Source organism: Phragmites australis, chromosome 1 (assembly GCF_958298935.1).
Source record: "Phragmites australis chromosome 1, lpPhrAust1.1, whole genome shotgun sequence".
Classification (NCBI taxonomy): domain Eukaryota; kingdom Viridiplantae; phylum Streptophyta; class Magnoliopsida; order Poales; family Poaceae; genus Phragmites; species Phragmites australis.
Window position 1 is genome coordinate 717,000 of NC_084921.1, and position 13,786 is coordinate 730,785.

The following is a 13,786-nucleotide window of genomic DNA, read 5'->3' on the forward strand; positions in this document are numbered from 1 at the left end:
CTCGGTCGGGTACCTGAGCCGGTTCATGGAGGAACCACGTGAAGATCACCTCGCGGCAGTAAAGCGCGTGCTAAGGTACGTGGCTGGAACGCGAGGACATGGGCTACACTACACCAGGCGCGAGGAAGGACAGCCAAAGCTGGTTGGCTACAGCGATGCTGATATGGCCGATGACATCGATACTCGGAAGAGCACCAGTGGCGTCGTCTTCTTCCTCGGCGGCAACCCCATCACCTGGCAGTCATCCAAGCAGAAGGTGGTGGCTCTGTCGTCGTGCGAGGCGGAGTACATCACGGCTACCACGGCGGCGTGTCAAGGCATCTGGCTAGCTCGGCTCTTAACCGACATGACCAGGATTGAGTCTGGAGCGCCAGAGATCAAGGTGGACAATCAGTCTGCTATCGCACTGAGTAAGAACCTTGTCTTCCATGACCGGAGCAAGCACATTGAAGTTCGTTATCATTTCATCCGGGAGTGTGTTGAAGGGAACAGAGTCGTCCTCACCTGTGTTGCCACTGAGCATCAGCTAGCGGATGTCCTCACAAAGGCGCTTGGGCGCGCGCGCCTCCAGGAGCTGCGTGCTAAGATCGGCGTCAAGGTTGCAGGTGATCGCGCTCAGGATTAGGGGGAGAAATGTTGAATATTCCATCGCGCTTTCATCTGTTCATTTGCTATGTATAGTTTCTTTCCTAAATTAGCTGCAATTTCCATTGTTAGTTGGAGCATGGCCACGTTCTAAGGCTGTGCGCAGTTGTAGTGAGCTTGACGCACGCTCAGTTCGTGCGGAGCGCGTCGCGTGGCATGACCCGTTCGTGGCGCATGCCGCGCATGGCGGCCGATCCGGCCGGCCACGATTTCCTTTCGATTGTCCATATATACCAAGGAATAAAACAGAAAACGCTGCCAAGTTTTAGGAGCACAAATCCACCTCTCCACCTTCGTGTTCGCGTGTGTCTTTCGAGAGCTCACCGGCGGCGAGATCGCGGTGAACTCCAACATGGACGCTGAATCCTCATAGCCATATCTGCTGCAGTCATCGTCGCCAGCCACCTTAGGCTTCCTGCCGATGCACTCCACACCTCTTCTCATTCCCAGGATCTTGGAAGGTGTGAGGCAGAGACCGGAAACCCCTAGCGCTGTCGGTCCTCGGTAACCAAATCTTCTCCCCCCCCCCCCCCCCCTCTCCTTAATGTCAAAGCTGTTTCTGCATCTTGCCGTGGCCTGGTCAGTAGCAATCTCGTCCGCGACCTCAACAATCTCATCTGAACATTCAGTTATTTCATTCCTGCAGCTCTCTTCGTCGATTCTGCTTTGCATTTGCTGCTCATCTGAAGCATTGTCCTGGTCATTGTTGTGTTCTTCTGGCGAATGGTATACAGCAGGACCTTCTTTTCGGTCATCCATGAGCATATGAAGCCACTTATCCACATTTCCTTTGCCAACATGGTTCATGTTTTCATCATCTTCAGATCTGCCGACACCACGGGAATGAAGTACTTCATTCTTTTGCAACGGCATTGACTGGTCTGTAGGATATCTATCAGTCCCATACACACCAATTGCTCTATAGGGTGGACTTGGGGGAAGTGACGAAGTCCTCGGCAGTGATACTCTCTCGCTGGCATGGTCGCTTTGCCCTTGTCACCTCTTGACCTCCAAGGTGTACCAATTCCCCTAGATGATATGGTCTCCTTTCTTTCTCTTCTCCTGCTACAATGTCATTCTTTGATCGCCAACTGTTCTAGCTTATCCCGCACTGATATCCTGCATCTTTCAGTATCAACTGTGTTTTCTTCAGTACAGAGAGACCTCCTTGGGAAACTTTTCACTTTGAATGGTTCGTTCCTAGCATTGCCCAATGTTGAGGTCCCTTCTCTAATTTCTTCCTCCCCTAGGGAAATGTATGCATCTGAGGTCCTCTGATCTTCCTCCAGGAAGACTTCACTGCGCCTCAATCTTCTTGCTGAAAGATACTTTGCACTCTCACTGCGCTTTCCTCAAGCAGCCCATCATCAACACGATACCTCTTCCGTGCTTGATCAGTGGAAGGCTTTATCTGTGTCTCCAAATCATCTCTGTTGGTACTTCTTCCGAAGCTCGGTTTCAGACGAGTCACACACAGCTCTCTGCGCCTCTAATCTGGCCATGAGAGTACTGGTTGCAGCTTGGTTCAGTCTAAGTTGTTCCTTGTATAAAACGCACCTGCATTTCATATCACAACATATGGTTAGCATCCTTATGATGAAAGACAAGTTCATGGTCCTTAATTTAAACAATCATGCTTAGTTGCTTACTGGTGCATGGCATCTCTTACCATCTTCTCCAGCACTGCCTTGTAGTTGGATTGAGCCTCCGCCAAGCGATGGCACTTATCAACTCGTCTCCTCCTCTTGATCAGGAGGACCTCCAAGCCCTGGATTGCTACCCGCTTCTCTCCATTCTTCTGCTTCAGCTCATTGGCCTCGTTCTCCAATTCGGTGAGCTCAACCTGCTTCTTCTTGGCCTCTTCTCGCTGTCTCAGCGAGTCCCTGGCCATAGCTATTATTCTCCTTCGTCGAATTAGGCCCGTGGCATGAGATTGCCAAATTGGCATTCTCATCCTTTTCACCCGTGAATTTCTTTGCAGCTATACAGATAACACTCAATTAGCATTCCACAGTTCGTATGAATACAGGCATAACAATAACAAACAAATGAAAGAATTTACCAATCAAGGGGTAATTAGGCCTCAGTGGTCGGTTTGCATCAAGAGACTTGAGGACCGAACCCCTAGCGAAAACAATTGCGGCAGGCGCGAATCCTACTTTCATCTTCATCTCGGAGAAATGCTGCGGCAATGCGTGCGCCTCCACCACCTGCAGAGAGCTAAGCTCCTCGCTGGCGCCATCGGCGAACAAGAACGCGAATGCTCTGTTCCTGCACATCTCAGAAGAAACCACCGGTACAATAAGGAGTCCATCTCCAACACCGGCCTTGATCTTTTCGACAGCAGCAGCCAGCAACAGCAAAGGTTCACCGTACCTGAAGTCGGCGTACTTGGATGCCAAGGTGGAGAGGAACTGTGTTATACCCGGTTTTCATGAAAATAAATCAGATATATTTCAGGTGTATATTAAAATTAAGATTTTATATATACAGTGACTTCATAAGTGATAACATAATAGTATTGTTAATTAACAATAATATTCATTATAAAAGGACCTACAGGTCTTAAAAAAACACTAAAATAGCTTTCAACGGTAGCAGGTCTTCTATCCATCTATGGACATTGTCCAGGGGAGCGCCAACCTATGTCCTGGTCTTCAGGTCGACGTCTTCCTTCGCTTAGAACTCAGCTCCATCATTCGGAAAGTCTTCGAAAATTTCATCTTCTGAGCAACATCAAGAAGTTAGGAGAAGGCAAGAGTGAGTATATAGAGTACGCAGCAAGTGTGAAAAAACATGACATGCAGCCTTTAAGACAAGGAAAAGCTTAACTCGAGCTGACTGCAACTATACTAAACTAATCTAGAACCCAAAAGACATACAACCTATTTTTACTAGGTAATGACTCCAACATTAAAGGAGACAACTCATCGGATTCCATCCGACTACCAGACTCATCAGATATCCCATATTCGGCTACCGACTCATCGGGGTTCCACCACCCGACTACCCAAAACCAATCATTCAAGATCCACACTAATTATAAAGAACTCCAAACTCGCTCTTAACTGTGAGTGTGACTGATCGATCAGTTTTACACTCTACAGAGTTTGCAAACTTTACCCATGATTCGTGATTCCCGTTTTGCTTTACACTTTCGGGGTGTAGAGCCAGGGTCTCACTACAAGGCCTTTACAAAACGCCTCCAAATCCGTATGCACCTACTAAGGTTTCACCGCTAACAGGGATTTCATCCACTTAATCGTCCACATGTGTGTACAGAATATGAACGCCATCTAATTATTTGGCCAGATCGTACCCATATAAGTCTCGTGGTTGCGCTGTTATGCCGGGTAACATGCTTCACAAACTGGTTCTTAGGATCCCCCACAGGAACAACTACAGACCTGCTATGCAGCACCACCTCAAACTAACCATCCAGTTGGGATTCCTATACCATGTTACTACAAGATTATCATATCCAAATTCTTGTTGTATAAACATTAGTGTAGATTAATCCTTACCCCTATCATAACAGCACTAGCATATCTACCCTTTATTTCCCATAACTCGTTAACGGCGATAAGGATACTCAAACAAAAGTTAGTAAAACTCTAACCATGGGATTCCATATTAGAAAAGCATACATCTAGAAAAATAAAAGCTACATTTTTCTATAATAGGGTCAAAGTGATCAAGGACACTTGCCTTCGAATGTGGGTTGATCAAATTACTCGAACGTCTAGTCCTGGAAGCTCACACACTGCTCGTCTCCTAAAGCAATCACGCACACCAGAAATAAACAAATACAGCATCTAAGAACAGTAAGCAAAACAGTAGCAATGCACTATAAAAATGTTACTAATGGGTGGAGCGCAAGAATCGCCTAAATCGGAGCTCGTATGAAAAAGTTATGATGGTTTTAATCTACAGGGACTTTTCTGAAAAAGTACAAGGGTAAATTGTAAAAAATAGAAAGTTCTAGGGACCTATTTGTAATTATACAAAAGTTTAGGGGCTAAAAGTAAAATACAGTACTACCAAGGGTATATTTGTGAAAAAAAAATTGGGGACCTAAATGTAAAATTACCTAATTTCAAAGGATAAGAGAATTATTTTTTAATTAAAAATCCTAATTATTGAGTCACGCTGACCTCATCCTGCTAACCGGGCTCGAGTGGCTGACGTGGCATTTTATGCGGCTGCTGATTTGGCTCAGGAGCTGACGTGGCGCCTACGGGACTGCTGACTGGGACGATGGACCGGCACCGTGGATTGGGTAAACTGGTCTATGGTAGACCGAAGGGGTATGGGTTTGGCCGATCTAGTCTGGGTCGTCGGTGGACGATCTAACGGCTCACGGCGGTTGGAGAGGGATTAACGGCCGGTGGCGACAGAGAAGCGGCGGCGCCGCCTTGGGTCTCACCGAAGCTTCACCGGAAGAACGCGACATCAAGCTACGGCCTACCAAATACTACGGGAGACGGCGCAATCAAACGAGAAGGAGGCGGGGAGTCTCACCGAGGGCTTCACTACAGCCGAAGAGGTCTCTGCGATGGTCGGCGACGGAGAGATGCGGCGGCGAAGGTCGGAGCTCGACGGGATCTCGGCTACAGCGGTGGAGGAATGAAATTGGCGGGCGAGGAAGCTTTCATAGGGTCCTGCGGTGCCGAAACGATGATCAATTGGCCATAGGATGCAGCGGTTAGGGCTATCGACGGTGAGGTGGCGACGGAGCTTACCGGCACTAGGCAGGAAGGCTCGTGAGGCGGCGGGATGGCGACGATAAGCGGCGAAATGGGGTCCCCGTTCTTCGATGAAGCTGATGGCGGTCTCGGGTGCATCGGGAGGGTTCGGACGCGACAAAATAGCGCTCGGCGACGGCAATGGCGGCTCGGTGACTGGTGAGGGAGTGCGAGAAGAGGGAGGTGCGGGGCTGCAAGCGCATCTAAGTAGGCAAGATGATGCGCGTGCCATTGCGGGGGAATGTGGGCGCGAGGGCCTGAACATGCGTCGATGAAATCGGGCGAGCGGCGTTGCGGTTGCGGATGCGAGCGCGGGCGCGATGTGGAAGAAGGTGCTGACAGGCGGGGCCTGGCTGTCAGAGAGAGATGGATTGGGCTGCGCTGGCTGGGAGCTAGGCCATGATGAGGTAGACTAGGCTTCGCGAGCTGAAGAAACGGACCGAACCAGCGCAAAAAAAATGGGACGTCACAAACTGGTTGACGACGCCTATCTGCAGATCCCACCATGGCATGAGGAACTCCAGCTTGATATGCTTTTCCCTGCACACCTGCCACTGCACGATCTGCAGATTGCTGGGCATCGTCTTCCCTCCCCCTACAAAAACCCGCATGCATCAAACAGATCGCAACGATTAGACCCGCATGTCAGAACCTTAAGAGTTAGAACTAACAAAAAGAAGTCGAAAATCTCATTAGATTGCAACGATCTCTTCTTACTCATGCATGGGAACCAGTGATTGATGTCCCACGCGAGGGGCGATGCCAAATCGACGTGCAGGTAGAGCACGTTCCCGTATGCATCCACCCAGAAAAGCGCAGGATCGAACCCCGCGTTCTTGCAATCAAGCACGGTGGGAAGGAAAATTCAGCCCAAGGCACGTGAAATTGCAGGTCCAAATCAACCATGACGACGGAACCAGCGTTGGAACCATTGGATTAGTTACGCAGCTGAGGTGGTCGAGCTGCTTCCAGAGGAGGTTGGCGAAGCCGTGGGGATTTGCGGTCGGTGGCGCCTCCGCATCGGTCACGGGAAACATCTCGTTCAGGTCCTCGGCTCGCAGCGCATGCACCGATCGACCAATCCCCCAAACGTGGACCACCAAAACCAAAACAATCAGTCGATCACACATGCCACAATAGGATCATGCGAGCATGCACACGTACCTCGTGCGGCTGGAGGATGTAGGGGAGGAAGGTGTGCGGCGGGCCGTGGCTGTAGGGCAGGCCAGCCGCGCCGCCGCAGCAAAGCCTGGCATAGGCCTTGGGGCATCCCAGCGCATCATCCACCGCCTTCTCCTCCTCCGTGAACTCCGCCATGGTCCGTTGCTGCCGGTACGTACGGTGGGCTGTGTATCGGGATTCGGGATCAGGAGCGAGAGTGAGGCGTGGGAGTGCGGGGTGATCAGCAGCTGGTTTCGCAGGGTGGGGGAGGAGAAGCGTTTCGTCTGATCGTCTCGTGCAACGAACGGTCGGAGGAGAGGAGGGATGGGGACGGGGAGAGGAGCCGTTGGGGGTTCAACTCGGCCGGTGAGGGCCACGTGGCCTTGCCTTGGGGCGTTTGGGAGGATGGCCTGTGGGGCCATAGTTCTTGAAGCATGTGAGATTTGGAATACCGTTGGAGTGAGTGATCAGTGGTGCATTTGGAAAAACCTCTTAACCGTTTTTATTTTTATAAAGTAAATTTAATAAAATTAGAGATATTTTGAAATCATAAAGCTACATATTTAAATAATAGTTTTACAAAACTACAAATTTAAAAATAATTTTACTCTAGCAAAAGTAGGAACACCTATCCGTAGAAACATGACTTCAAACATCGATCAGACATATAATTATTTTACTCTAGCAAAAATAATTCATACCATACGCAGATAGATCATGTAATAGTATAAGTCTCAACTGAAAAACAATCATTATATCGTAACTCGAGTATTCGACACAACATATAATCACACAAAATTTAGGGTTGGAGGCAACGCATGCGTATGAGCTTGAACGACATCGGTAGGTCAACAGTCAACTGGGATTGAGCCACTGGGGTCTAGGTGAAGTTTGGGATATGAGTGATGTTTGGGCTGATCGGATGGGCTTATCTTATGTGCTACATTATGGTTTGTGAAGTTTTGTCTCAATTAAAAAAAGGAAATTCCTGACTAAAAATATGATACTGACAATATAGTTGGGAAAACAGCAAAACCGTTTTTGTCTTGTTTTCGTATAAGTCCTAAAAATTCAAAAATAGCAAGAATATATATATATATAACGGATCGGAACGGGACAAAATTTACTCGTTTGTTTTCATCCCTAATTGTACCGCGCGTAGTGGATTGGATCAGGGATTAAAAATTCACTGAAATTTTAGTAAAATTTTATGATTTTTGGAAATTTCGGAGGAGAAAGAAATATTTAATTCCTGAATTTTCTTTCAATAAAATGTGGGATAAAATGGTAAAAAAAATCGATGAAAATTTTCGATCTTTTCGTGAGAAAAAAATTGTAAAACGAAATTGATCTGATAGGACAGTTTGGACGGACGGAGATCCTTTGTTTTAACTTGCCGGATCTGATATAGCTTTTGCCTTTTACGGATGGGCGATTGATTATGTCTCTCGGCAGGTGTAGGACGGCGGCCGTCGTCGAGCTACGCATGTCGTCTCGAGAGGGAACTCTGCACTTCACCGTGGCATCTTTCTTCTGCGCTTACACGCGATGCACGTAAGATCGCCCGAGACTAGGTGAAGATGGGCAGAAAGAAGAATCACCGGGGACACTGTTGTCTCTGTACCTCTGGTTTGCTCTGGCTCTACACTTTTTGAAAGTTTTCTTCTTCTTCCTTTTGAAATTGGCTTTTTTTTGGAGATTCTTTTTGGAATTCTTTTGAAATTGGTTGTAGCTGCACACTTCAAACCTGAATCCGCAGCTTGTTGAATTTGGGCTGGAATCCGGTTTGGGCGGACGCTGGACAGCCCCACCCACGGACATGGATTGAAATGTTAGGCGGCCCATGTGATTCGCATTCCAACTGGACAGCAATGTGGCTGGGCCGTGTAAAAGGCAACCTGGACAACAATGTGGCCGATGCGCTATTCATTTTCCCTCTCAAAATGATATGTTTTTTCGACAGCGATTTGGTTAAAATTCATTGATTAGAGTCGTCGATATATCACTGGTTAGTGGGCATTTACCCTGGTATACATTTACTTCTGCAGATTATGGATTTTTTTCTTGAGATCATAATTCTTTGCATTTTTGCAAAGTTCATTCTACCTCTTTGCAGGACTTGGTTCAGATAAGTTGTGGCTATTCTGCACAACATCGTTCAGTAAAGGGGATATGACAATGAGACACATTTTTTTCTCCATTTTCCTTGGCAATTTGCCATTGTCATTTGTCTGCAACACCACCAAGTACTCCCTGCCACCCACGGCCGACCGCACCTTAGCCTGACCTGATTGAAGCAGTGCTAGTAGTACTAGCTCCCAATGGCAGTATCACTTTCCAAGATTTGGATCAAAACCTCGCTCTCCCGCTACTAGCCCGAGAAAAGCCTTTTGCAGGGTACTTTACTTGACCACCTAAAGCCCCTTTGAAAGCAGATTTTGTATGCATGGATGGATTCCCTCCTTCCTTGCTCCTCCAAGATGCTCCTTTTCCTTTCTGTCTCTTTTCTCTTCTTTTCCCTGTCTTTGATTCCTGTAAGCACCTTCCCTTGGCCCTTAAACCCCTTTAAAGCCCAAGAGCATAGATCCCTCTCAAAATCACTCACACTCCCTAACCTTATCCCCCAATGTGTTATGCTTATCATCACCATTTTTCTTGAGCTTCCCTTTGGTCCCTTGTTCTTGTTTGCAACTGTGCAAGTATCTTCGCACGATTGTCTTTGGGAAACCCAACCCCCAAGAGGCAATGCAAGAGGTGACTGGTGGCTTCAGGTAAAGGTGGTCAGTAAGAATGTGAACTGAATTCACAAACCATAGGACTGTGCTGCTGGTGCCAGATGTTTCCCACCTCTATAAGACAAGAATTTGCAGCAAACGTGGGGGGTAAAGTGCCGAGCTACTGAATTCGATGCAGTGCACTCAGCTCTCAAGAAAAACCGCAGAGCACAGGAGTGTTCAGGTAAAAAGGATTTCGGTCAGAGTTCAGGAATGGCCCTGACTCGCCTACGAGCAGACTAGTCCTGTGAAATGTAAAACGAGCTAAAAAAAAAGGGATCTTCCATGCTAGGCCACTAGTCCTATACATGTCATGCTAAAACGGACACCTCGTTTAGCTTATGCCTGCACAAGAATTTTCCAGCAAACAAGAACTGAGGATAAAAGTTAAAAGCAAAAAAATATATTTTTTCAGGAAAAAAAAAATCTGAAGTGACCTGACCTATCACTGTTCTTGAAGATTATGGTTCTATGCTCTTTGCATCTTGTGTTACCTTACACGGAGATGGCAAGATGTGCAATGGCTGGATTGTTCACGGCTCCTTGTGGTACGGAGGAATCGATCCATTTCAAGTCAGACTTGGCATCACATCTGGCACAGGAGAAACAATGCAGCGACCAGCAGCAGCCCATCTAATCTAGAACGACGAATAACTTTTTCAGTTCAGAAGCAAACACTCGCAACAAACACCTCGCACAAGGGAAGAGAGAATCATGTCACTGCGGTAGCGTTTCGGGGCTTCGATTAATTAATGAATAGAGAATCACCCTGTCATCCTGACGCCGGTGAGAAAGATGAACTAATCAGTGGATTAAGTAGAAAAAAAAAAGAACTGTCAGGAGGAGGCTCTTGATCTTTAGTTTGCCACAGGTGGCCTACTTCTCGAAGGTGACCGTGAGGTTAGAGAGGCTTAAAGGTTTATGTCTGCAGCGGAAGAAAAGGGAAAGCCGTCTCCGACCACTTGAGGAATGTTTCACTGTTGATGAATCATTATCTTCTTTTTTTTCTGAAAAGGGCTGGTTGGCTCTGAAACTCCTGCATGTACGATGGATATCATTCCATTGAGCTCTACTGCGAGTAGAATGCACAAGTTCCTGCACCACAAAAAAGTTGCACAAGCTGCAAATAAATAATGAGCAAAATTTCAAGCTTATATTCTGTCCGCATGGGTCAAAAAAATTGAAATATTCCAAAGCGAAGGTCTTTCTTTTTTATTTATTTTTCTGAAGTGGTTCAACAGATTATTATTCAACAAACCAAGAACATTTGACGGCACATGAATCGACAAATTTTTATCAACAAAAAGACAGGTGGTCTGATAGTCTGATATTGGACGGAACAAACAAACAGATAATCTGTTGAAGGTATTGGTCTTGCAAACTCTTGATCCATCTCAAACTTAGCTTTTCAAACGATTGACCCACCATTTGTATCAAATGTTCTTCTCAAGAATTTCATCCTTCAAACAGGAAACTCAGGGAAAATATGATTCCATACATAACAATCTGATTGAAACAGATTCTGATGAGGCCCAACACCTGGGAAAAATATAGTTTTAAGCAGCGTAGTCAAGTACAAATGGAGTAGAACACTAGCGTTCCATCTAGCTGCGTAATAATTTTACAAATTGAGTAGTTTAATGCAACCTTTTCATGGCAATTTTTACAACATATCTCTCGTAATAGGGGTTCACCAGAGCTCGATCGAATCTCTGTACCTAATTTCATGACCATCGAGCTGAGGCTGAGCTCCAATAATTTAAGCCATCCATCAATCCATCCAATTGGCGGGCAAAGTAAAGGAATGCCAATCGAGCTGGAGGATATGAGGAACATTCAGAGCGCAAATCCGGATCGGCCGAAGAAGATAGATATGATTTTCTCTAGGAATTCTTTCCAGGATCTCTCCACTTGATGAAAGCTGGATGCAAGGATGGTCCTTTACTCCAAGAACCTTAACACGCGACAATTAGCATCCCATTAGATTCCTGATGAGCAATGGCCGTTCTTTTTTCCTCTCCCAATATCCGCCTTTTTCTTGGCTGCCGCAGCGAATCATCCTCACCGTTCTGCAGCATGCACATCATGGCGAGCTAGCCAATAGCACATTGATTATTCTCACACTCGTAAGATCGAATAACTAAATCGGGCCACACATTGCATGGCAACTAACAGTTACTCTCAATAATACTGCCAGCTTCGAGTTCCCTATTAAATGTTTTTTTTATTTATGGTGTTATACTTACCTTTTAGGCTGCGTGTATTTTGATAGCACAGAGATCGAAAACGAACTCTTATACAATAGTATCTCCTTATTATAAGGATAAGAGATAATAAATTTTTCTTTATGAAAAACTAATAATTCCTCTTCTCATTATTTGTGCTGGTAAAATATGCTCACTTGTACCACGATCTTAAAGATATCAGAAAGTAGCCCAAGTGCTAATTACTAGAGCTTCATGTACTTCAGTAGAGGATGCGATAAAACAAACCGCATTTGTTTGCTTCCAAACTGCAGATGCATCTGAAGATGAAAAGAAAGGAGGAGATTATCATGTTGGCTCGAAACTGGAACCAGATGACAAAGCAAGGTGAGAAGAAAATTAGCGAGAGAGGAAGAGGCCCCCACCCCCCAGCCAGTGCAGTACTGCAGTAGCAGAGGTAGTGTTGGAGAGAGAGAGAAAAAGAATATTCGCGCGCCACGTCGCACCAGACAAAAGGGATATTCACAGGACGATTTGGGCAGGCCACCAGCGACGCGAGTCACGAGGAGAAAGTGCCCAAAGCCCTCTGCGGCTCTGCCCAATCCACCAACGGTCACAAGGCCCTGCTGTATCTTGACTCGCGCATCACCCGTCCAATATGCAGATACTAGCAAATCGATTGAATTTCCACACTAGTGGCATGCATGCGATCATCAATCCAAGCATGAATTTGAAAAAAAAAAATCTCTATATTAAGTTTTTTAGACAATGGAAAAACTTGTCCTCTTTTGCATCGTGTCATACATACAATACTCGTTTATTATTACATCATCTTAGCTCGTAGCTGAATATTGAAAGGGAATAAAAGCTTCGAAGATCAAATGAATATAAATCATCGATTACATAGTCTATTAGTAAACTGTCACTCATTCTTGGTGAAGAATTTCATGACTATCGTCTCTAAAGCTTGGCACACCATGTTTATATTTTCTCTTTTATTTTCCTTCTGCATCAATCTCCAGAATCTTAACTAATAAGTACATCTAAAAAATACATGTATAGAAGAAATTATTGCTTTCTTATCAAATGCAACATCATCATAGCATAGCCAAAATTGTCAAAAAAACCACAGCCATCCCAATTAAGATTAATTTTTTTTACTTGCTCCTAAATCACTAGCCAACTACCCATAATGTGGTGCATATCTCTAGGTTTGTTAATGTCATAGACCTATTCTGACATCAAACATAGTGAGTTAGCAAAGTGACACTAGTTTGAATATGAATTACAGTACACTAGTTTGAATTTGAACTACAGTACACTAGTTTGAATTCGAACTTTGGAACCCTGTCTTATTCAGTTAGACTCTTACTTACCAGGTATGTAGTTCATTGTTGCCTAAATTTAGGCAGGCTCATCCGCCATTACTCAACACAACTCCCTTATCGATACTGTCATAATACATAGAAGTTCAGAAAGAGGACTGTCTCAATTAATTAAGGCGGATGCTATTTGTCAGATGTCATTTTTTTTTCAGACAATGAATCAAAGTCATTCAATCTCAATCCGACGATCCACATACTTTCTTCTGTCTATCGTATCCAACACGCTGTTATTCTTCTTCATGTTTTGCCCCAACCAATCTGCCCCCATGCTGCCCACCTCCTCCCATCTTTGGTAGCGGTATCATCCGCCTTCACGCTAACCAATATATATATATATATATATATATATATATTCAAGCTCCTCCGCCACCAACTTCGTCCACTATTCACCTACCACCCGTGGCTCTGGCAGTGTCACCACCGCCTTGCCACACCGCACTACCATGCCACAGTCCACCGTCGGTGCGACCACCACCTCAGCCTCCCTCTCACCTGTGCATCTCGAACCCTAACCCGTGCCCTAAACTCGCTGGTATTCACATGGTCGCGAAAAATTAAGCGTACGATTTTAGACGTATGAAGATTAGGAAGCGTGATTAATTAAAAACTCTGCTCAACATGATACCGTGATCAAAGACATTCTGAACTCCTACTAGTGCACAGAGAAACGATCATGGCGTGTTCAGCAAGCTTCTGGGACATGGCACTTAGCTTTTGCAGAGTTATTCTTGTGTATTCCTTCTTGTAAATAAGGGAGAAGGCAGTTCACGTAGAGAGAGAGAGAGGGTATCAGATATACGTACGTAGCATCGTACTATTTGTTCACGTAGAGGGGAGGAGAAAGAAAGAGAATCCAGGGAGAAAGCAAGTAT

The 13,786-nt window shown here is 45.6% G+C and overlaps 1 pseudogene; it reads right to left on the reverse strand.

Moving 5' to 3' along the window:
* Positions 1-773: 773 nt before the first annotated feature.
* LOC133927088 (uncharacterized) lies at positions 774-6,707 on the reverse strand (annotated as a pseudogene).
* Between the last annotated feature and the right edge of the window lie 7,079 nt (positions 6,708-13,786).